The 25,781-nt window shown below is 44.1% G+C and overlaps 1 protein-coding gene across 3 annotated transcripts in view; it reads left to right on the forward strand.

Annotated features, from left to right (window-relative positions):
• The first annotated feature begins 2,315 nt into the window (after positions 1 to 2,315).
• Positions 2,316 to 25,781, forward strand: part of GCNT1 (glucosaminyl (N-acetyl) transferase 1) — a 31,027-nt gene continuing 7,561 nt past the window's right edge. Inside the window, exons 1-2 of one of the 3 annotated variants that reach the window (XM_075931733.1) lie at positions 2,316 to 2,500; positions 3,899 to 4,015. The gene's annotated coding sequence lies outside the window, so the exon portion shown is untranslated. The remainder of the gene's footprint in view (positions 2,501 to 3,898; positions 4,016 to 25,781) is intronic. The other 2 variants (XM_075931734.1, XM_075931735.1) reach the window with 2 other exon arrangements.

The following is a 25,781-nucleotide window of genomic DNA, read 5'->3' on the forward strand; positions in this document are numbered from 1 at the left end:
ACGCACTGAGCCGACAAACAGCTGATCACCTGTTTGTCGGCTCAGCGCGGCAGCCATGTAAATTTAAATGAAGCCGCGATTATTTAAATCGCGGCTTCATTTCCCTTTGCCAAACAAACAAATGTACATGGCTCCGTCGACGGAGCCATGTAGTTTAGATGTACCCTTGGAGAGAAGACAAGGTTCTCCCAATATTTACCCCATTATCTAGGATGTAGTTGCTTGGACAGAGTAGGGGTAACATTCTTTTTATTTGCACACCGTCCTCTGTTGAGGTGTCATTATCAGAGTCACAGTCTGTCAGGGTCACACCTTGCTCAAATATTATTTTGGACTATCTACAGATTCAGACTCCATTGGTATATGCTGAATTCATGTTCTCAATATGTTATTTCAAAACATGAGGACTAGAAACATTTTTTTTAAAAGCTGAGATTCTGATGTAGTCAAATGATTCATAAACTGGGCCCAGGCCTCTAGTGCCAGACTTTAATCTGGCACTGATGCAGGTCCAGAACCCAAGGTCTTTGTTTAGGACTGGCTTGTGCTGCCAGAATCTACCTGAAAGGAACACACTGTATAAAGGGAGGAGTCTGTTAGATTCCACGACACTATCTTCCCCAGCCCCTTTCAAGAACTCTTGTAGGACTGTGGTCAGCACAGAGAGAGTAGGCAGAGACAGAGTGGGCCAGAGGCAAGCAGTTTGTGTGCCCATAGAGATCTATCTGGGACATGCATTATCCCCTAATCAGCCCCACTGAGTTTACCATGGGAGGACATAGTAATCTAGCTCCAAAAATATATTCCCTTGTCTTTAGGGCAACACACATAGGCTATGTCTACACAGGCATGATTTTCCGGAAATGCTTTTAACGGAAAAGTTTTCCGTGAAAAGTATTTTTGGAAAAGCGCGTCTAGATTGGCCACGGACGCTTTTCCGCAAAAAAGCCCCGATTGCCATTTTCGCGATCAGGGCTTTTTTTCGGACACAAATCTCTGCTGTCTACACTGGCCCTTTTGTGCAAAAGTTTTTCGGAAAAAGACTTTTGCTAGAACGGGAGCAGCATAGTATTTCCGCAAAAGCACTGACAATCTTACATGAGATCGTCAGTGCTTTTGCGGAAATTCAAGCGGCCAGTGTAGACAGCTGGCAAGTTTTTCCGCAAAAGCAGATGATTTTGCAGAAAAGCTTGCCAGTCTAGACACAGCCATATGGTTCTGCTTCTATCTCTGGGTGTACTAGAGCCTAGAATCCTCCTTCCAGGAAATGACTGGTATCTACCTTCCCACTGCCTTTCCCAGCAGTCTCCTAACGTTCCTCTCTCAGTGGCCAGCTTCCTGGCTTTATACCATCCTGTGTGTTCCTTCACATGCAAGCCTCTCCCCTGTTTGCAACCTAATTATGTGTGTGAGGATCTCACCTCATCATGCTTTCAGACAGTTCTCATATGAATGTTCTCCACATTTACCATATCTTGTTTTCCTCTTGCAGATATCCACCACATACCTTATCATTGACAATTATAACATTTCAAAGGGAATGGGATATATGATTTAACCCATAAGGGTAGATATAGAGGCAACTGGTGAGGGGAGTGCAATTGGCCACCTGACCTCCCCAGCCCAGGTTAGGTCCGGGACAACCCTCCTAACATAAGGAAGATTACAGTGTGACATGGATGAATGGGCTAAAAAGGTGGCTAGAAAGCTGGCTTGATTATTGGACCTACAGGATAGCGATCAATGTCTAGTTGGCAGACAGTATCAAGCAGAGTGCCCCAGGGGTTGTTTTTTCAACATCTTCATTTAATGAAACAAAAAAACAGGCCTATGTAGCACTTTAAAGACTAACAAGATGGTTTATTAGGTGATGAGCTTTCTGGGCCAGACCCACTTCCTCAGATCAAATAGTGGAAGAAAATTGTCACAACCATATAATCATTTCATGATCTGGATGATGGGATGGGTTTCCACCTTCAGCAAGTTTGTGGATGACACTAGGCTGATCTTTTGCGGGAAGAGGGTGCGGTCACTGGCTTTCCAAGAGCCGGATGAGTTGCCTGGGGAGCTGGTGAAATCACCATCCTTAGCGGCTTCTAAGGCCAGGCTTGACAAAGCCTGGCTGGGACGGTTTAGGTGGGGTTAGTCCTGTTTGGAGAAGAGCGTTGGACGAGATGACCTGTGACGGGGGGGCTGTGAGAAGCGATGCAGAGGCCTGTGGGAGCAGCACTGGCTGTGAGGGGCGCCAGGGAGCGGAGAAGGCTCTTTGGGGGAAGCGCTTTGCTCGGCTACCAGCCGCTGCGCTTCCGCGTGATATCAGGAGGCGGGGCGCTCGCAGGCACCTCCCAGCGGGCTTGTAGCAACCAGCTGGGGCGGAGCGTTCGCGCTTCCCTGGCTCGGGCAGGAGGCGGCGGCGCGTGGGGGAGTTTGTCTCTGCGGATGCTCACCCAGCTCAGTTCGTAGCCGAGCAGCGGCAGCTCGCGGTGGCCTCTCGCTCCAGGTAACTGCTTGGCCCCCTTGCACGTCGGGCTCCTTGTGGGCTGGGTCGGGTCAGTCGCGTCCCAAGGGGTCTGGCAGCCCAACCTTCCGCAGGGCTACGCCGCGGTGGGAGGAGGCGGGTCCGCCCCCCCCCCCCGGGTTGCTGGAGGGGAGGGGGATTTGCCCCCGGCCCTTGCTTTACCCCAGCCAGACCCTCTCCCTTACCTCGCCCAGCCTGGGTCTAGTTAGAGGGCGTCGCTCCCCCGCCTTGCACTGCACGCAGCCCTTTCCTGCGAGCCCCATCCCGGGAGGGGTGGGGGGGCGGGAAGCAAAGCAGCAGCTCCGTGAGGGAGTGTGTTTGCCCGGGGCAGGTGGCGGTGAGTGTCATGGACAGTGTTTCTCCATCTCCTTTGCTGCTCGCATGCTACGAAGCCTCTAGCGGTTGCCCGCTTTTTTCCTCTTCCGCCAGGTCCGTAACACCTTTGTTTCCCTCTTGTACTGGTAGCAACCGCAGCCACCTCCCAGAGGTGTGTGAGAGCAATAGGGAGATGTTAAGAACTGAAGCACAATGCAGGACAATGTAGCACTTTAAAGACTAACAAGATGGTTTATTAGATGATGAGCTTTCGTGGGCCAGACCCACTTCCTCAGATCAAATAGTGGAAGAAAATAGTCACAAGTCATATGTGTTCATTTTTTTTAATTGTATCCTTTGGTACATATGGTTGTGACTATTTTCTTCCACTATTTGATCTGAGGAAGTGGGTCTGGCCCACGAAAGCTCATCATCTAATAAACCATCTTGTTAGTCTTTAAAGTGCTACACTGTCCTGCATTTTGCTTCAGCTACCCCAGACTAACATGGCTACATTTCTATCACTATGTTAATAACTGGCTCTGCTGCGGTTTCTTTCCCAAATATCTTTCTCTTCCTGGTTTTACTCTACCTTGAGGAAATAACCCAGCTTGTACCTCATAGTGCTGTAGAGTAACGGTGTTAATTCGATCAAAGGTTACTAGATTGTTCATTTGCTATTGACACCCTCCTCCACGTAACGCCCCAGAAGACTTCTGGAAACTTTGTTCTGTTTCAGATAGAGGTGCTTTTAGCTCTTTTAACTATTGGGTCTCTACCATTTGCTGCTGCTGCTCGCATTGCTAGCAACTTGAATGAATTAAAAGGGACTCTGTTGTACCCTGTCTTCTCCACATATGAACCTTGCAGAGATACAACAGGCTTTTACCTGATTTTTTTCAAGAGTTAAACAAAAACAATACTTTTATTTCTGGGATGTCTGCAAGCCTTACTGTCTACTTTGTGCTCTTTATTTGAACCACATCTACATAATATTATTTAAGTGCTAAAACACCTTGGCAATGGGTATGGATTAGAGGAAATCAGATTTTTTTTCTATTTAAGGACTAGTATATCTGTGATCTTTCAAAGTTGCAAAAACCGAGCAGAGCCTGAGAAGTCTGTGTTTGAGAACAGCAACAGTTTAGAAGACTGTACCTGGTTTTCTGGGACCCAAGCCTGGTGAGTGGTTTCAAACTTTTAACAGGCATCTCAGTGTACACTTGGCATTTTATCCCCTTTTCAAGGCTGTTCTGAAAAGTAAATCTTTTGTTGGAAGGAGGTGAAGTCAGTGCTTTTTTAAAGAGCAGTTTGAATTACCTATTTGGAGTATTTGCAATTCCAAACAGGTTTCTTAAATAGTGGGTTTCAGGTAGCTAATTTCAGGTTTGGCAAGAAATAACAGAGTCTCTGTAGAATCAGAAAATGGTTTTTAGCACTGTTGCTGTTTGATATTTAGTCAGAGTTGAAACTTCTCATCTAAAAAAAAAGAAACCATTTCTGCCTCTATGAAGTAGGGAAAATATACTATTGATGGAAATCAAGTTATGGTACAGAAAATGTTGGAAGGTAAATATTTTGGCACTATGTACATTGCTACTTAACATTCTATCCTCTAGGAGTCTCTAGTGCCCTGGAAGATTCACAACTATTTTTAACCTCTCTGGGGTCTTTAGTTGTCAGTTCTGAATGTAATGAGGTGGTGCCAGAAAGAATTTATACTATCAGTGACAAACTTTAGTTGCTGCATTTTTAGTTGTGTGGTATGTAACACTCCTTTCCCTGAGGCTAAGCACATCTCCAGAATTTCCCCAGGCTCCCTTAGCCTGGTGAGTATGACAAAAATGAGAGACCAAAATCTGCTGTTTTTACACCAAGCACTAACTTCAGTGTGAACTGCTCAGTAGGATTAGCTGTAATAAAAATAACTAATAGTCCAGACTCCTGTGGCACCTTAGAGACTAACAAATATACAGGATCATGAGCTTTCATGGATAAGACCCACTTCATCAGATGAGAAGTAGGTCTTACCCACCAAAGATTGTGATACTGTATATTTTTGTTAGTCTCTAAGGTGCCACAGGAATACTCATTGACATTGTTATTAGTTACAGACTAACATGGCTACTTTCTCTGAAATTTTGTGAATAAAAATATTTAGCAGTGTGAGTAAAGTGAAAGGAAACACCTCTGCAGAGTTCACATTGGTGTGCTGGAGCAAAATTCAGTTATTTAAATCTTACATCACAGTGGAGAATTTTGTTACCTTATACACACAGCTTTTAAAATCTTCCTCTTGCCACCTCTTTCCGTCAAATATATATGCTCTATTCCAAATGCAGCCTGTGAGCTCAGGAAATCTGACTTCCTGTTGCTTCTACTGAGATAAGATACTGTATAGGAGATGTAATTGCACAGGAATTCAACATGCCAGTTAGGAGCATCAATAGCAGTTTATCAGATACTCATCAGCATTACTTAGTTTCAGGAAACCTTACTGTGGTAACTTTCCATATAAGGAAGCTAATTAGGGACTTTAATTAAATAAACAAGTAATGGTGAGGGAGATTGAAAGAAGAAAAGTATTTCCGTACCCTTCAACAGAATATAGAGCCTTTCAGAATGCCAATAATATCCAATGAGCCAGAGCTTTGTAAAAGATGTAAATGTGATGCTGGAAAAATCTGGATAGCTTTACAATAACATTTTCTGAAATTTCATTTAATCATAATTGTAAGATTTTCAGCCTTTTTTCACTTATGCATATGAAATACGCTGTAAATGTCTATCCGGGGGATAGGAATAAAAAGGCAAGCACTGTTTTCCATATAGACAGAGTAAAGTTTTCAGGTAATTTTTGGTTAGAGTGGGGTTTGCTTGAGGAAGCGAAGAATGGGCCAACACAGATATGTGTAATCAGGTGTTCAAAGAAATACTTTGAGAGATGGGTAAGTTACATAAAATACTTAATTGAAAAGCAGTGCTTTCTTATTGTGTAAATGATTTTTATTTCTGACACTATATTTAAACTATCTTCCATTGATCTCAGTGGATGAAAGACCTATATGAATAACTGATTTATTTAGTTTGTTGGCAGTCCAAAAAGTCAAAAGGGTGAAGTGGGAGTGGTCTGGATCCAACTGAAATATTTGGATTTCTTCAGCAAATCAAAACATTACATTTTATTCAACCAAAACAAAAACATTTAGGTTTGGAGTAGTTTAACCTTTTTAAAAATAAAAGTAAAAAAAAGAACTGGGCTGAGCAACATGGTGGTGGTACCATACCTCTCTCCTGTATATCCAGTAGCCTAGTGGTTAAATACCACAAGAGTTCAGAGACACACTGATTGTCAGTCTCTTCAAGAAGGGTGACAAATCAGACTGTGGAAACTATCATGGCATCTCCCTCTGGCAACAGCAGGGAAAATTTTAGCTTGAATCCTTGCCAATCGCCTCCTGCCACTCTCAGAAGAAATTCTTCTAGAGTCCCAGTGTGGCTTCCAACCATTCTGAAGAACATGATTTTCACCACTCCTCAATTGCGAACAGAATTAAACCTTATATATGAGTTTCATTGACCTGACCAAGGTGTTTGATCTAGCCAATGATAGCGCTCTGTGGACCATTCTCTCAAAGATCGGTTGCCCCAAAAAATTAATCAGCATCCTGAGACTGTTTCATGACAATATGACTGCTACAGTGCTGAGTAACAACGAATCCCGAAGCAACCCCTTTGAGGTCAAAACAGAAGGCAAACAAGGCTGCGTCACTGCCCTAGCACTGTTCTGCATCTTCATTGCCATGACCCTCCATCTCATTGACAGCAAGCTTCCAGATGACATGAAGATTGTCTACAGAACAAATGGGAAGCTTTTCAACTTCAGGAGACTGAAGGCCAAAAGCAAAACTTCCATAACTTTGATCATGGAGCACTAGTACGTGGATGACAATATGATCACTGCTCCTTGTGTACCGCACAATGGTTGTTCCGGCACTGCTGTATGCACGTGAAACCTGGACAACATATAAGTGTAACCTGAAGGCACTTGAACAATATAATCAATGCTGCCTTAGGAGAATACTAAATATCCTTTGGAAGGACAGGCACATGAACACTAGCCTCCTAGAAGAGTCCAACATGACCAGAATTGAAGTTATCATCCACCCACAACTTCGCTGGACTGGTCACGTGGTCCAGATGCCTGATCAGTGCCTCCAAAAACAGATTCTGTTTTCCAAGCTGAAGGAAGTATGGAAGAGCGTTGGGGGCCAGACAAAGCGATTTAAGGACATGTTGAAGGCAAACATGAAAAATTGTGGCATCAGTGTCGACACTTGGGAGAACCGTCCCCAGTGGAGACTGGTAATCCGTGAGGGAGTGGTGCAATTTGAGAGGTCCTGCTGCAGGGCAGATGAGAAGAGGCAGAGAAAGAGAAAAGAGCAGCAAAAACTGCCCCATGTCCCTCCAATAGCCACCAGCACCTGCCCCTTCTGTGATAAGACCTGCGGCTCCAGAATCAGGCTGGTTAGCCATCTACCAATCTACAATTAGGAGGGTGTCAGGAAGACCTCCTACTCATTATCGAGTGACCACTGAGAGGGGATTAGGGCACTTACCTGAGATAAGGAATTCACTGGTTTGGATCCCTGCTCTGTGGCAGGGACTAGCTAATGGTCCTGCACATCAAGGGTGAAATCCTGACTTCATTGAAGTCAGTGGTAAAAAGTCAATAGCATTCATTTTTATGAAGCCAGGATTTCACTCCAGATATTTTGATAGGCACAGTACAAGAATCTAGATTTTGCGTGTTGGAGCAATCTTAACTTAAAAAAGCTGTCATATCTGCTGCTTAACCCTTGGGTGTAAGGATTTGTCTATGACATTTGCACTTTTTGCATTGCTGTAATTAAAGTCTATTTTCCCCACTCCAGCTCATCTAAAGAAATGGGTTTTGCCCATGAAAGCTCATGATACTATACATGCTTTTTTTAGTCTCTGTGGTGCCACAGGACTACTTGTTGGCGGCACCTACATTCAGAATTCTGGGGAAGGAAAAAAATCCCCACTGTTTCTACAATTGGTGCAGCCCCAATGGTCGAAGCACTGGGATATAAAAGTCTTAAATACCCTGTAAAGGTAGCTAATGTTTTGTCATCTAACTTAAAAAAAAAAAAGCTACCCAGCATTGTATTTAAAATATCAGTGACCACTGTTGTCCTAGCTCTCCCACTAGTGATATTTTTGGTAGTAATTTCTTTTATGTATATGTAAGTGAAAGGTGTTCATGTGCATAATGGCCAATGCCTGACAGTCAATATTTATATTTTAAAGATTAACGCCTTGTCATTTTTTGTGAAAAATATCCTTTTACCTTGTAACTACTGTGGGGAAAAAAAATCCAGAAGTAAAAAGGACAGTGAAAACGAGCCCCTCTAGCTTATGATAAAACTAAGGTACTCTGTCTTCACTGTGGTTTTTTTCACTGATTTTAAGACAGCTCTCACACAATTGATACTGAAATGTAAAAAAATACAGGGACTAGTCTCTGATATGACCTTGTCTCCACTAGCATCTTGTTCACTGTTCTGTTGGTAGAGCTCTCTTAACAGCATGAACAGGACTGGGTAGAGAAGAATGGTAACTACATTTTAACTTTGGTGTTATCTAGACCTATTCTGAGCAGGATCAGATGATGTAATGTTTAATTGACTCCTTGTATCTTATCACTTTTGGCTTAGCTGCTCTTAGTGGAGTTTCACAACTGCTAGGGGATTGTTTCCATAACAAGAACTAGGGGTCACCAAATGAAATGAATTTGGGTTTAAAACAAAAGGAAGTACTTCATGCAATGCACAGTCAACCTGTGCAACTCCTTGCCAGATAATGTTGCGAAGACCAGGACTTTAACAGGGTTCAAAAAAGATTTAGATAAATTCATGGAGGATAGGTCCATAAATGGTGTCGCTAGCCTCTGTTTATCAGAGGCTGCAAATGGGTGACAGGGGTGACATTTGATGATTACCTGTTCTATTCATTCCCTCTGGGAGCACCTAGCACCAGCAACAAGATACTGGGCTAGATGGACCTTTGATTTGAGCAGTATGGCTATTCTTATGTTCACTGATAGCTGCAGGAATGGGAAATTAAAAGGAAAATGTGTAATTAGAAGTTGGTTCAATAAAATATATTGAACACTTTCCCCGGTCTCTCTAGTTTAGCTGTAGGTTTGTCTGTACAGTATTATACACTTTGACTGCCAGTAGAGTAATTTGTCTTGAGTTAGTGCCTAGAGACCATAAACAGAATTAAGGCCATATTGTGGTAGGGGCTGGAAAAGTGGTACTCCGATTGTGGCTTGTGACCCACAAGTGGCATTTTAATGTGTTTCCTGGGGCTCTGCGCAGCACATATTACAATGCTGGGTGTTTTTACTATGTTCTTAACACATTACATTATCAACTTGCACTCAGTTGTTAACTTATTTGCTGCAAATATGTTAAATAGAATAAATATTTACCCAAGTGCAATAAAATGAACTGAAACTGAATTGCTTTTCTTTGACCCTTTTTAATAATACGTGGCTAGCTTTTTAATCCTACTTTTTATTTTGATAACGGTGTCCTAATCTCAACTGTTTCAGTGGGCAATTGTTTGCTAATGGGGCAAGGGATGTCAACGTGTACGCTAACTGATAAGACATGGCATATCAGTTAATAATCTTGTTGACTATACACTTCCCTTCTCCCCCTTCCCCTGCCTCTTTATCAGAGGCAGCAAGGGTGGAGAGGGCCGGAGCCAGTGCCCGTCAGGAGCTGGCTTGAAAGCTGGCTCCCCACAAGCATGGAATCTGCCTTCCTCCCCACCCGCTCTCTCCTGTGCAGCTGCCTTTGAAAAGCAACCGTGTGCAGGGTGAGGTGGGTAGGTGGGAGCCAATATGCATGGGGAGCCAGATTTTAAGCAGCCCCCCCCCCCCCCCCGCATGTGCTGACTCTTCAGACCAGCTTGCTCCCCCTTGCTGCCTCCCTCAGAGGCGGTGGGGTGGGGAGGCAGGAGCTGGTGCTGTGGGAGGTAATATAGTATGTGAAGCTGTCTTTAACACTTATGTTCCAAAAAGCTAACATTTGAAAACAGGTGTTCAAATATAGCTTTAGAATCAACGCTGTAGCAGATTCCAAATCAACCCTCTTTCCTGCTTTCCCTGGAGCAGTGAAACTGTGTCTCCTAATATTTTTCATCTAAAGTTAGCCCAAGAAGATGATTAATTTAAAAAATAGAATTTTGTTCTATTAAATTAATATATTGCATTTAATTACTAATGCATTAGTGATTTAAACAGGCACATGAGGAGCAACATAGTAAATGAACGTAATCTGTCAGTGGATAAGAGGCCACTGAGCTTTGCTGCTATTTTTAGTTTGTTTTAAACACAAAACGTATCTCAATTTGTTTTCTGTGGACATTTAGCACATTAGCTGAACAGTCTCAAGTTTATGGTTTGCTTGTGAGATTCAAGCTACAATTTTTTTTTTTTCAAAATATAAAGTTTGGGAGGGGTTTCTGGTTACAATATGGTTTCCTTGAAGCACGGGCTTGTCTTCTAACAGAGACACTACCTAATGCAAATATGCAGACAAGAGTCAGACAACATTAGGTCAGGTCTTTCCTCCATATGTATTGCAAATAGAAACCAAGTTGAAGAAAACTATAACAACTAATTTCCTGGTAGTAATTCATAGAAGATCTGATAGGATTTAGGTTAAGAATACTTGCTCCTTGTCAATTTTCTCTTATTATTATCTTCAATTTTAAAAAAGTTCAGTAAAACATCTATAACAAGAAAATGCATAAACTATCTTGGAATGCATAAGTCAAAAGTAGTTCTGTCTGGCTTGAATCTTGAACTTAGATTTACCTTGTGATAAAGAGAATATCTTCAAAGAATAGCTCTAGTTTTGAAGCATCTCGACATAGTGTGTAAAAAAAAATTGCCTAACCCCAGAAATAATTGGCAAAGGGGGAGATAAGATTTCCTGCTCCTGAATCAAATATTTATGAAAATTAATTTCACTTGTTATTGACAAGACATCTGAAGTGCGTTTAGAGGAAATGATACAACAGCTTTTGGTATAATTCAGAGAACAGCAATGGACTTTCTTTCCTTTTTGGTCTGTTCATCCTCTAGCATGGGGGCTATTTAAGTAACAGCAGCTTGACACTGACATGATGGTTTCATTGTTGCTATTCAGAAAGCTTTAGAACAGTAATGGAAATTACCATTTTTTAGGACTTGTTCATACTTAAATTTCTGAAATAGCTATTCTAGAACAATTCCTCACTGCTGTTTCACTGAGACATTAGCAGAAGCACCACAGTGTTCTGTTTGCAGACTCGGCAAACAGGATTACATTGATTTATACTCTGTTTACATCTGGAAAACTATCTTTGCCAAGATATATGTGACTCTCAGAGTCCCTTTATGCCAGCTGGCAAAGGGCACACCCAATGTGAGGGCTCTGGCTGAGGATGTGGAGTCTGGGGTGGGGCTGGAAACTAGGGGCAACCTCCAGGCTGGGGCAGGAGGTTGGGGTGAGGGATCTGGGGTTGGGCTGTGCATGAGGATCTGAGGTTAAGCTGGGATGCAGGAGGAGCTCCAGATTTGGGGGAGCAGGGCATTGGTGCTTAAGGTTTGGGCACTTACCTCAGGCGGGTCCTGATCAACAGTGTTGTGAAGCTAAGCCAGGCTCTCTACCTATCCTGGCTCTGTTCTGTGCCTGAGAAGCAGCTAGCTCAACCTACAGCGGGTTGGTGGTAGTTAGGAGACTCCATACCTGTCATGCTCCCACCCATAGGCATTGTTCCCTCCCCCCACCCAGCTCCCATTGCCTCCTCGCCTACTAGCTGGACCTGCTAGCTACCTTCTGGATGCAGCACAGTTCCAAGACAGGTGGGGACTAGCCTGCCTTAGCTCTGCAGCACTGATGACCAGACTTCTAACCTGGTCGGTGCTGACCGGAGCTGCCGGGGTACCTTTTTGGCTGGGCATCCTGGTTGAAAATCAGACATCCTAGTAGAGGTACTGGATTAAGGGCAGATCTTTGCTATCTGGTATAGTTTTGGCTCTTTGGAATACTCCCAATGATTAGTAAGTAGCAAGCATTCGGTGCGGTGATAAAGTTTTGTAGGGTGAAGACCTTACTTGCAAATCTGTCTGCATGTGTTAATGTGTTCCAGGGCATCTTCTTTCAGGGACACGCACAAATGTGAAAGCTTCAAACAAGAACAGTGCCTGTTCTTACACTTAAAATACTCTTAACCAGTCTTTATACACTTCCCTTTGTTTTTTCAGTATTGTCATTTATTTGTTTGTTTTTGTTTGCTGTCTGTGATGCTTTTTTACTTTACTGTTCTATGAGTGGGCAGTATTTAATCAAATTAAGAGTTGACATCCCAGAGAAATTATATAATCCTGAGTGAATGCCTTGTACTCTCCTTTCCAGTATCAGAAAATATTGTATTTATATAGCAGAACTATTTCTAATCGATTCATAGATTTGTTTAGGATCTTAAAACTGAGTTGAGTGCACGTAATCTGCATGCAAGAGGGCTAGTTTTGTGAACTGAGTCTGTAATATGCCAGAATATCAGCAGGTGCTTCATTTTTTTTAGAGCAGCTTTCCCTGAAGATTTAATGGTCCAACTCTATGATAGGAATAGGTTATTAAATTGGACTTCTGGTGCATATATTTTATGCTTATACTTAATGGTCATGACTGTTTTATTTATATAGCTGTTTATATAGCTATTTGCAGAATGCCACATTCTGGTGTGTTTACTAGCTTGAATTGTTAGGCTTGATACTACCCTTGGCATGCATGTATTTTATCTGCTTTTTATTTGATATGAAACAAATATCTTAACCAGTGCATCTTGTTGACTTTCTCTTGTATTTTTTTCTTCCATAAATTGCTTAAAAGTATATTTTGTATCCACATTTTTTTTGTTTATATTGTGGTGCACATCCACACAATACTTGGATATTGTTGCTGCACAACAGAATTCAACCCACACATAGATGGAAAATATTAGAGGGAACATTGGTGAGGAGCTGCATACTTCCTGCTTTTACAACAAGCTGCATGCCATACTTGGCAGATACTCCACTAATACCTTGCATAACTCCTGCCAATAACTCTGAGGACCCCCCAGTCACAGGCTTCAGATGTGAACAGCAAGGAAAAGGAATTGTACAAGGAAGAAGAGGAGGAGGAGAAGGATGGGATTGGGAACCCCAAGTTGAGCAGGGGATTTAGTTATACAATGAGGCAAGATGTTTTTGACTCTACTGTAGGGATGTAAGTGACTAGTCTTATTAGGTAGTCAAGTCGCTCCTCATGTAGTGGCCCCCATGCCTGCTTTATCAGAGGCAGCAAGGTGGGGGCAGGAACTGTCTTAAAAGTGAGTTTCCCCCAGTACTGTCTCCGCGGTGTGGAGGAGGGGTAGGGGAAGCAGAGAGGTCCTAGACCTACCCCCACTGTGGCTCTTGCCTTTTAAATGTTGTAAGAGCTTGGTGGCTCTTAGTACATTTTAAAAGCAGTGCTGCAGCGGTCCTAGAGCCATCACGAGCCAGGACTGCTCAGTCTCTGCTCATGCTGGCTCTAGGAGTTGGAGCTACCTTCACTGCAGCTCTGCAGAGCGCCTCCTCTTATTGACTAATCATGTAGTCGATACTAATTGTATCGACTACAGGATTAGCCAAATACCCGCTTCTTAACATCCTCACTGCACTGCAGTCCAGTCGGTCTTACCTGTCCACTACAGGCAAGGCTGATACAGTACAAAGAACCTTGGGTAAAGGTAGACATAAATTTTCCATTACCGGAATGCACCCCCATGCCCTTCCAAAGATAAAAGGACATACTTTGACTTGATTTGTGCTAGAAGAGGTAAGTAGGAGAGAATTGCTATATGCTTTTCAGTCCCCTCTAGAGTTAGGCAGGAGAAACCGTAAGGAGTAATTTGTATACTGATGTCCCTTGAATCCTCATATGAGAACTCTATGTAAAAAAAATTTCACAGTAGTAGGCAATAATTTGCCAAAGACTTCTAGGGATGGCAGCCTTATTTCTTCCTACGTAGTAGGGTGCTTTTCCATAATATTCAGTGACAATTTCATCAGGCACCATTGCAGTACACAGGCTTCCAGCATACCAGTCCAGGCAACTTTAGGACACTAGCAGCAGCTGTGCTCTCTCTGCCTTTACCCTCAGGAGTGAGATCTGCTAAAATCATCCCTTCCTGTGGAAAGTGCCGATATTTAGGGCCAACTGAGCAAATCACACCTCATTTCCCTTATCCCCAGTAGGCCATACTCAAAATGGGCTGGTGCTGTGACCAATACTGTGCCCAAAAAATTCTAAGCAGGAGTGAAAATTAGCATTTATTTTGTAACAATTTGTTCCAAACAAGAAACCATGAAACTTGCACTGGACCTTATCAGCCCACGTTGATGTCAGTGAAGTGTACCTGATATCCTGTGCTTGCATATTCACAGAAAAATAGCCCTTGTGGATATACAATCTGGCAAGGTGGTCTGGTGCCAAGCTAAGGGTAGGTATGCCTTTAGTGCAGTTTGGGAACCTCATCTACTATATCCCTTCACATTGCAAAGGGTCATGGTACTGCATAGCAGGAAGCAATTAATGAGGTTGCATGTTTGTATGACAGCTCAGCTACCCAACACAATGATCAGTTTCAGCGGGGTTAGCAGCCTTAGTCTGTTTCAGCAAAAACAAGTCCAGCGACACTTTAAAGACTAACAGATTTATTGGGCATGAGGGCATAAACCTTTGTGAGATACAACTCACAATGGATTTCCAGACTCCAAATTGATTTCCAGCTGACTGTAAAAAATTGTTAGATGCTAAAGTTTGAAAAAAGGAGTTTTAATTTAATCCTTGAACTTTTCCACTTTGAGGAAACTCTAGGGCCCTTGGTTCTGCAGTGGGATGCTGGGGGAAAGACCTAGGTGCTGAAGTGGAAACTAGCCAACTTCTGAGTGATCTGCCCTGACATCTCATTAAAGGCCTGGGACCTAATAGTAACTCATGTACTATTAGGGTTATGGCTAATATTTGTATTTCCCTAGTGGAGATTGAAACTTGCGTAACTGAACACATTCACGTATAATGGACTGCTTATCTCTCTAAAGTCAGGCCTAATTCCTGGTCGTTCACCTCTCTTTTGTGTAATGAAAAATGCTGAGGTGTATTAACAATCTCCTTTCTGTGCTGTCAACACATCCCATCAGACAATATTGCTGCCATGGTTCACCAGTCAATAGCTGTGGCTTGAATCTTTTTTCCCCTCCTGAGGAATAAATGTTCTCTATAATACACCGCAACCAGCATCACTGCAGGATTTCCAGTGTGTGTGCTGTAATACAGTAGTCCCCTTGGTGCAAGTTAGCATGCTAGGTGTGTAACAAGTGCAGAGTGGAGCTCTATTAGTGCAGCAAATGCTGTATTCAATGGGTTCTAGTCCTTGGTGAGTTCCTCTAAAAACTCAAGTTTCCAATTAAATAAATAGCGCGAATTTCATAGGTACAGCTTCTTCAGTGGTTACAATAAATGAACAGAACTTTAAGCCAGTCCCATACAGGTGTCTAACTGGGACACCTCCTCACAGTTTCTTGCCTGAATGTTACTATGTACTTTAGTTACTGGCCTTTTTCCAGCAACAGGCAAGTCTCTGCTAAGCTCAGGATCTGCCAGGTCCCAGCTCTCAGGCTATCTGGTCTTTCTGTATGCTCTGGCTGCCATGAGTCTGGTCTGACCTCATGGTGTACTGACCTCCAGAGGTCATGGTCTTTGGTGGGTTGGGATGTTGATCTGGCATTTAATACAGTGCCCTGTAATGAGCCATCAATTTCATTATTTTTTTTGCTGGTGTGAGAACAAACTGGCTACTTAAAGATTTTAACCACTCACCTGTCCCTGTGCCAGTGTCCCATAAGCCTTGATAGCCTCATGAAATGATTTAAAAGTGATGTAGAACAGAATGTTCTCTTTAATTGCTCTTTCTAAGGTGGCATTTCCATGTTTTAGCTCACAGTTTGATTTCATCGCTTATTTATTTTTTCGTAACCACTGGCTACAAAGCAATGTGAATTTTGGCCCAACAGAGAAGTGTGATGCATTTTGTATGGACTGTGACTGGGTAAATGCTGTGGTTTGAGAATTGTCTGCACAGATCCACTACTGGCATCCTTTATCAGGGGTTGGCAACCAGCAACAATGTATAAATTAGGGATGTAATAGTGTAGTCAGTTAATTAACTGAGAAGAAAAAGCTTATCGATTTAATGCTGTCAACTACATGTATTCCCCAGCCCTCCGCCCCACATTTCTGGCAGTAAATTTTGCTTATGCTGAGTCCTGGAAGCTACTCCGCACTGTGGCTCTGCAATAATACTTTCCCTTCAGAGCTGCAGCAGGGGTATCCCCAGGACCCAGCATGAGCTGGGACTGAGCCAGGCTGCCTGCCCATTGGACCCTAAAATACTCTTGGCGCAGAGCTGTAGCGGGGCTAGTTGCCGGACCTGGCACTAGCTATGACTGAGTGCTTGCAGTGCTAACCCTTATTGATTAATCATGTAACCGACAACATTTTTGTTGCATACACTAGCGGTTCCCAATTGCTTGTCTGCACACCACTGGCTGCTGGGCCACGGTGGCTGCCGAGGCTGAAACTGGCCATTCATGTGGCTCTGGGGGCAGGGCTGGAGAGATGCACGTGGCTGAGCTGCCAGGCTGGTCTGGTTGTAGTTTCTCTCCCCCCCCCCCCCCCTCCTCCCCCCTTCAGCACACCTTCAAGGGAGCCTTGGTGCTGGGGAGCACTCACCTTCCCCGTGCATGGCCCAAACAAACAGGCAGTCCCCGTCTAGCTGCTGAGTGTGCACTTTCCCAACATATATACTGCATAGTCTCTGCCTCATCCCCACCCCCCGTTTGGGCTTCCTCACTCGGTACCTGCGTGGTGGTGTCACTCCTGTGAGGGGAGGGGAAAGACTATTGCTGCTGTGACATGGCCCTCCCCCATCTCCCTTCTTCAGCTTTGGGAAGACAAAGTAAAAAAGTAATGGCAGGGCGGAGCCTTTCAGGGGGGGAAGGATGTTGCTCAAAGCCAAAGCCTTGCTGACCCAGGAGGAGCAGTGGCTCCAGCAGTTGCCAGGCTGAGTCCTGTGTGTGGACGGGGAGGCGGTGATGAGGGACGAGTGGGGGAAAATGAGGATTGAGTCCCTACAGCATGACAGGGTGTGGCTGCAGCCGTGCGGCCAGCGCAGGGGTGGGGTGTGTGTATGTGACAAACTGCTGGAGGTGGACTGGAAGCATTTTATTTGAATATGTAAATAATGAATATGCAAATAAAAGGTTACTGGGATGCCAAAAGTTTCTGTATGGGTTTGCTGGTTCGTGTTTAAAAAAATGTGAGAATCACTGGCCTACATGATTAGCGAATTACACACTTAACATCCCTGGTATAGATGGAGAAATGCAATAAATGAAGCTGAACATAACCATGACTGTTGGCATTTAGCCTGCCCAGCATGAACTGTATTTACTGTATAAATATTGTAAAGTTAATTACCTAAATATTAGGGATGTAATGGTGTGGACAGTTAAATGATTAACCAATAAGCGATGCTAATGCTACCGGCATTACACGTAGCCTCCTCCCTCTCCCCTTCCGTGTGGCTCTGTGACTAAATTTTTTAGTGGGCGAACCGGCAGCCTGGGTCAGTCCCGGCTCACAATGGGTCCCAACAGCTAGCCCCACTGCGGCTCTGCAGTAAGAGTAAGTTAGGAGCTGAAGGGCAGGCAGCCTGGTTCAGTCTCAGCTCACTCCTGGTCCTGGGAACTACCCCAGCTGCAGCTCTGCAGATAAATTATTTTAGGAGCTGGTTCTTAAATTACTCTTAGTGCAGAGCTGCAGCGGCAGTAACTCTCAGTGCGTGCCAGGACTGAGCCAGGCTGCCGGCTCCCAAGCTACTTGCAATGCACAGCTGCAACAGTTAATCGTATAACCAACAAAATATTTGTCAGTTACCAGATGATATGCAATTTAACATCCCTACTAAGTATATAATTTTCAGCCAGAAAACACCTACCAGGACCTAGGCCAGTGTTTCTCAACCAGTGGTACGAGTAAAGTCTGGGAGAGGTACATCAGCACAACTGAAATTTGGAGACAACTGAATTTTCGTGTTAAGTTTTACAGCATTTTATTATTTTTGTATTTTTTACACACACAAATTTAAATCGCCCGCCTGGCTACAATTAAGTTGTTTAAATAAATGTGTTGCAACGGTAGAAAAAATGTTTGTGTGTCTGGAAATTATAGCTACTAGGGGTACTTTATAAAAAAAAGGTTAAAAAACTCTGACCTAGACTGTGTGCATAAGGTCTTCTATTTACATGATGAAGTATTAATAAGGAGTTATAATCAGAGTTGTGAACTCTGAGAGTACAAACCTTGGAAGGAAGAGGGACATAGTCGTGGAGAAGAATGATGAACAATTCTTTCTATCCCAATGCCCATAAATAACTCAGATTAAATTAGTAAAGAGAACCACCATCATAGACTGTCTTGCAGGATGTGGCAAGGTCACATACAAACTTGAGCTTGATACTCTCAAAATGTGTTCACTTTTCTTACATACTGTTGTGGTTGAACTTAAGTGTGGGGTCTATAATCGATGTGAGCTGGCAGGAAAGAGAAAAAAACATATTAATTGGTTAAAATGTTCCAAAAGCTGTCATAACTAAAATGTATGGCCCAGGCTTACTTCCAGCAGAATTGAGGGAAAAGGCTGGTGCTGTTAAGTGATACGTCACTTGTGCCACCAAGAGGACCACCTGCAGACCATCATTGACAGATTCTCTGAGGCATCTAAACTATTCAGTCTCACAATTAGCCTCGGAAAGACAGAAGTCCTCTTCCAGCCTGCATCAAACAGTGCTCCTCCACAGCCATGTATCACTATTGATGGTACACAACTGAAGGTATGTGGACAGCTTTAAGTACCTGGGCAGCACAATATCAAGTGATGGGTCCCTTGACAAAGAGATTACAGCGAGGATCCAGAAAGCCAGTCATGCAATCTCCCAAGTGCCTATTAAAGTTCTTCAGCACAAAGAGATTCGCCTGTCAACTAAACTCAAGGTATATAATGCCGTGGTCCTCACCTCTCTCCTGTATGGCTGTGAAACATGGACCCTGTACCGTAGGTACAGCAAGCGGATGGAGCAGTTCCACATGTGCTCCCTTCAATCAATCATGCGAGTATGCTGGCAGGACCGAATTACTAACCAAGAAGTGCTTGATAGAACTAGTTCCACAAGCATCGAAGCCAAGATCCTTCAGATCCAGCTCAATGGTCTGGCCATGTTCTCCGCATGGACGAGAACAGAATCCCGAGGCAGCTGTTCTATGGGGAGCTCGTATGTAGTAGTCACAAACATGGACGCCCGAGGAAGAGGTATGAGGATAACCTGAAGACCAACTTGCAGTGAACAGGCCTTCAACCTCGATAATTTGAACCAGCTGCTGCAGACAGGACTAATTGGTGTTCCCTTACGAGAAAAGCAGTGACAAAGTTTGAGGACGACCGCCGCCAACGCCTCACAGCTGCACGTGAGAGACTACATAGAGCTGTGTTCTCTCCTGTCCTGACAACTGGCATCCCATGCCCTATTTGTAGTCGCATGTGTGCTCCGGAGCCACATGCATCTCCACAAATGAAATGTACAACATGTCTTCCTCGGCTCCCATGAGACAGCCAACATCAACACTTGTGCCCCTTTACATTTTGTGTTTGGACTCTTGTTTGAGCTAGAGCAATCCTTTGGCTACTTGTTGTTGCATTAAGTTGTCTAGGTACCAAAAGATTATTCCAGCAGTAAGAACAGTTTGAGTCCAGTTTGAATGCTAAATGTACTTTCTTTTGTCTCTATAGTGGGAGGCGGGGAGGAAAGGATACAGGCGAGACCTCCCTGGTCCAGCACCCTCGGGACCTGACTGGTCCTGAATGAGGGAATTTGCCAGACCAGGGGAGGTTCCCCACTGCCCGCTTTCTAGTCTGCCACTGGCTTTGGCTGCTAACCCTGCTGACTGCCCAAGCCAGGCTGCCTACCAATGGTCCCAGCTCAGAGGGCTGCTGTGCAGCACCAGCCCAGCTCCTCTGCTGGGCTGCCATCCCCACCCCCTCCACCTCGCCAGGCTGCCACAGCCCAGTCCTCCTGCCACACTATCGTGGCCCTGGATCCGGCTCCCCTACTCGGCTCCAGCCCCCTGCCAGGCTCCCTGCTGTGCATGGCTTCGACCCTCTTCCAGGACCCCTGCTCTTGCAGCCCTGGCTCCCCTGTGGGCTGCTACAAACCCCTAGGGACTCCTAGCAGCCAGCCCTCCTGCTGCCTGACTCCTGGCCACCAGGGCTCTCTGACATGGGAACATGGACTAGATGAGTCCCTGGTTTAGGGAGGTGTAACATATATAATCTTGAGGCTGAAGTGCTTATGGGACCTGGAATGGAATGATACTCTCACTACATAAACAATTTTTGACTTTACTTATCCTAATATAATGAGCATAACTTCCTAACTTTTACTACAAAAGTATTTTGCAGTCCTTAGTGACCAGTCATTAATGGAGACCTCAACCAGAGAAGAGTAAATAGGAAAAGATTTGTGACGTATGTTGTAGGGATGTAAAATCCTATTTACATTTCAACGGTGTATCATACGTAATAATTTGCTGGTAAGTGTGGTCAAATTGTATAGATAAGCTTCTGCAATTGAGACCATAATCTAGTAGTGTTTGTATTAAGGATGTGAAAGTGTACCCATGTATATGATTAACCAATGAGCCTGGTTTAATCAGTTAACCTTCAAAGTCACATATAAACTCCAGGGCTGCATCTAGACTGGCATGATTTTGCGGAAATACTTTTAACGGAAAAGTTTTTCCGTTAAAAGTATTTCCACAAAAGAGTGTCTAGATTGGCATGGATGCTCTTGCGTAAAAGCATCCGTGCCCAGTATAGACGCGCTTTTGCGCAGGAAAGCTCCGATGGCCATTTTAGCCATCGGGCTTTCTTGCACAAAAAGTTAAGGTGCCTGTCTACACTGGCCCTCTTGCGCAAGTATTCTTGCTTATCCCTGAGCGAGTTTATCCCTGAGCGGGAGCATCAAAATATTTGCGCAAGAAGCACTGAATTCTTACATTAGAACGTCAGTGCTCTTGCGCAAATTCAAGCGGCCAGTGTAGATAGCTGGCAAGTTTTTGCGCAAAAGTAGATGCTTTTGTGCAAAATCTTGCCAGTCTAGACGCACCCCAGGGGTATTCAGGGAGCTGGATTAATAATAAGCAGCACTGTATAAGTGCTAAATATTCCTAATGAAAAATAGGAATATGTAATGGATCACGTCGGAGTATTTTAGGAGCATAGAAGGAACATTGCTGCCTAACTTTTTTCAGCTGTGTGCAGAATAAATTTTGTTCTGTGCATTGAGGCATGTGCAGATGTGGACTGCCAATAGAAGCACCTGCTGCCAGAGATGAGTACTGTGGGCACTCTGCTAATCAGCTGCACGATGCCTGTTTCTCTCCTGTGCGGCCGCCCAAGCATTCAATTTACAGAGAACGCTGGTAGGGAATAAATATAACTTGGGACTCGTACAAAATTTCACCGTGTTCTGAAACAGTCTTTCAGAACCATTTATACATTGTCTTCAAATATGCAACTGGGCCATATTATGTCCTATGACAGCCAAGACTTTTAAAAATAAGTGCCTAAAGCAAACCTCTTATGTCCATATTTAGACATTGATATAGATAGTCTGATTTATCTCCCACCTCCTCCGAAAGTGCTAGACATTAAACAAGTCTCAGAGAGGTATATCAGTGCTAGTCTATATCCACAAAAACAACAAGGAAGTGTCACAGGACTCCTTGTTTTTGCAGATATTAAACAACTACCACTGACTGTAGCTGGTGCCACATAATAGGCAATGAAAATTGTTGGGAGAGGTTGAAACAGGTCCCATATGAAGAGAAATTAAAAAAACTTAGACTTTTCAGCTTAGAAAAGGGGAGACTAAGCAGGGATATGATAGAGGCCAATAAAATCATGACTGGTGTGAAAAAAGTGAACAAGGAAAAGTTATTTACTTATTCCCATAGTATAAGAACTGGGTGTCACCAAATGAAATTAATAGGCAGCAGGTTTAAAACAAAGAAAAGAAAGTTTTTCTTCACTCAGCACACAGTCAACCTGGAACTCCTTGCCAGAGGATGGGGTGAAGACTAGGACTTTAACAGGGCTCAAAAAAGAGCTAGAAGATTCATGGAGGTGAGGTCCATCAATGGCTGTTAGCCAGGATGGGTAGGAATGGTGTCGCTAGCTTCTGTTTGTCTGGAAATGGGTCACAAGGGAGGGATCACGTGAGGATTACCTGTTGTGTTCCCTCCCTCTGGGGTATCTAACATTGGCTACTGTCAGTAGACAGGATACATGGCTAGATGGACTGTTGGTCTGACCCACTATGGCCATTCTTATGTTATCTGTAGTGATGCAATAGCAGTAACATACAGGAGTCATGCAGGAGATTTGGCTTTATTTAATTCCCACCTATGGATAACCATGCAGATTCCCCTGTCTTAATTCCCAGCCTTGGGGTAATCCTACGAAGTATTTAAATAAGTGCTGAAAGATAAGTGTGTGCCAAAGAGCTTTGCTAAACTAGGGTCAATATCTCCTATTTGCAGATCTGTGAAGCAGGGTACTCATAACTAGGGGCAGATATTAGCTTCATTTCTTTTATTTTCAGTTTAAAAGAACCAAATTATATTATTTCTTTCTACCACCTTAGCTCCTCTGCCTGATCGAGGTACAGGATAAGAGAGAATGTGGAGTTGGATGGGTTCAAAAAAGAGCCATGGAGGTCAGGTCCATCGGCTATTAGCCAGGATGGTAGGAATGGTGAGCCTAGCCCCTTTGTCTGTCTGGAAATGAATGACAGAAGAGGGACCACATGAGGATTACCTGTTGTGTTCCCTCCCTCTGGGGCATCCGGTATTGACCACTGTCAGCAGACAGGATACTAGGCTAGATGGACCTATAGTCTGACCCAGTATGGCCGTCCTTATGTTCATATAATTATGTCAGATCTCTGCAGAAGTTTCATTTTGGTCACAGAATGGCCTCTCATGGAATACTACAGCATCTGCTCTCTAAAGGAAAACCAGTTAAATAAGGAAGGTGCCAGAAAGGTCTCAAGTTACAGTGGGGAAGGTCTAGGTTAGATATTAGGGAAAACTATTTCACTAGGAGGGTGGGGAAGCACTGGAATGGGTTACCTAGGGAGGTGGTGGAATCTCCATCCCTAAAGGTTTTTAAGTCTTGGCTTGACAAAGCCCTGGCTGAGTTGATTTAATTGGGATTGGTCCTGCTTTGGGCAGGACTTGATGACCTCCTGAGGTCTCTTCTTGCCATATGATTCTATGAAAGGGCAGGGGAGAGGCAGGGAGAAAAATGGTGATGTCAATGGAGTATTCTGTGTATACTCTGTACTTCACAAAATGAGTCTACCTACATGCTTAAGCTTTGAACGTACACACACATTTCCCACAGTTATACTACAACTGGTGTAGTTTAAGTGGACTAAGCAATAGTGAATTTAATCTATTACTCTCAGTAGAAAAGTTTTTATATGTGAGATGATTTCTTAAAATCTCCTTACACAAAATCATGTTCCTCTCCCCCCACTTCATCTCTTCCTCTTACCAACATCCAGACTAGCCCTGTGGTCTGTATTTAGCTCAGGGGTGAGCAAAAGGGCCTGTACGAGCGGCCCACCAAATGGGTGGATTTGGCCCATGGAGGCCCTGGCGTGCCCCCACCCCCAGGCCAATTAGGGCCTGGGGTGGGGGGAGTGCACAAAGTTTCCTCTGCCCTGCAAGGAGTACACAGCACTTGGAAGCACCAGGCGCTCCTGGCAGTGCTGGAGGAGGCTTCGCATGCTCCCCCACCCCCAGGAGGAGCACAAAAAGTTTCCTCTGCTCTGGCCCTGCCCTGTGAGGAGCACATGGCACTTAGAAGTGCTGTGTGCTCCTGGCAGGATGGGAGAAGACTTCACACATTCCCCCACCCCCAGACCCTGACTGGCCTGGGAGCCGGGGAGTGTGGGAAGTCTCCTCCCAGCCAGGGGCATAGGCACCCAGGGGAAAGGAGGAGGGCAGGTGGGCAAAGGCGCTCTGCCAACCCCAGACCAATCATGATCTGGGGGTGGGGAACCCCGAAGTGCCCCATCCCCACCCCTTCTACTTGAGGCCCTGCCCCTTCTGGTGCAGCCCGGGGCCACTTCAGAGATTTTTTTTTTAAGTGGCCCCGGCAAAAAATTATTGCCCACCTCTGATTTAGCTTGTTTTCCTTATTGATATTAGCTTTTGCAGTGTATTAACAAACTACTGTAGACATACCCAGACTAGGGATGTGAATCGTTTACTGGTAAGCCTCACCTATTAAGGATGAAGCTTACTGGTTAAGGTTAACTGGTGGGGGCTGGAGCAGCTCCCTGCCTGCAGCAGAGAAGTGTTGCTCTGGTCATCTGGAGCAGCTCCTGTCTGTGGCGGGCCTCCGCACCCAGCAGGCAGGCACTGCTCTGGTTGCCATGGGGGAGGGCTCCCCTCACTTGGTTAACCAATTAAATAGGATTTTTGCATCCCTAACCCAGATAGCAGGCATGGAACAACCCTGGGTAACTTGTACTACAGGGATATTTTTCATTGCTGTACAGACTTCCAGGGTTGTGCTAGAGCCCAAGCTCTGAGACTGTCTCAGAATACAGGGTGTTGGGGCCTGGCTGGAGTGGAGGGTTCCAGAATTCAGGCTCCAGCCAGAGCCCAGAAGTCTACACGGCAGTGAAACAGCCCTGCAGCCTGAATCAGCTGGCATGGGCCAGCTGTGGGTTTTTCTTTGATGTGTAGACATACTCTTTGTGATCCTTGGTAGTTACATTCTCTTTCCTAAGCACTTCTATGTCGCTCTGTATTATTCCGCAGCACCTAGTGCTTCCATAACTTGTTCTGAGTTATTCTCCTATCTCTGATATACCTTGTTGGGCAAATTATCTTTTGATATGAGAATCCCCCATAGAATGTGAATATTCACTCAGGATGTAGTGCAGACGATAGGGATTTTGTTTCTTCTGCCATTTCAATCCCTGCTTCTCAGCAAAGTGCGGATTTGACTATGGAGTAGTCAAAGGAAAGCTAAGATCCTTTTACTCATAATGTTCCAAATATTTGTAAAGATGCTCTTGTCAATATGAACAAATTGCAAGATTGTATTTAAGTTTAATTACAGCTGATGTCCTAGAGCCTTGTGCTAGAGGTGACAGTCTTCTGAAAAGTGATGACTAGTGGGAGAGAGACTTGAAGTGAGAGGCATTATGAAAGACTCTAAGCAGCTTATTTGTTTAGGCTTTGATAAAGACATATACCTTAAATAATCACTTCCTCATGATAGTTGAAAGGAAACCAGTACCAACTTGTTTCAGGACTGATCGTAAAATAGTTTCCTCCCACATAGGGTTCAACTGACAAGTGTGCTTTATTGTACACGTGGTGACAAGCTTTTCTGTCTGTGAACTATGGAGCATAGCCAAGTGAAATCATGTCTCTTATTTTTCTAAATCACTTAGTTTTGTGCCTTTTTACAACTTGAATTCTATAATAGATCTTCCCATGTTGCTCAAAGAATGCCTTACTTAAATATAACCATAGGCTGGAGGAATATTTCTCTATGGTACTGATTTATGAAGCAAATCTCAGTGTATTTTGCCTAGTATTACTTTTGCTCTTTAACCCAACATTTAGCATGGGATTAT

Source organism: Pelodiscus sinensis, chromosome 6, assembly GCF_049634645.1.
Source record: "Pelodiscus sinensis isolate JC-2024 chromosome 6, ASM4963464v1, whole genome shotgun sequence".
In the NCBI taxonomy this organism is placed as follows: domain Eukaryota; kingdom Metazoa; phylum Chordata; order Testudines; family Trionychidae; genus Pelodiscus; species Pelodiscus sinensis.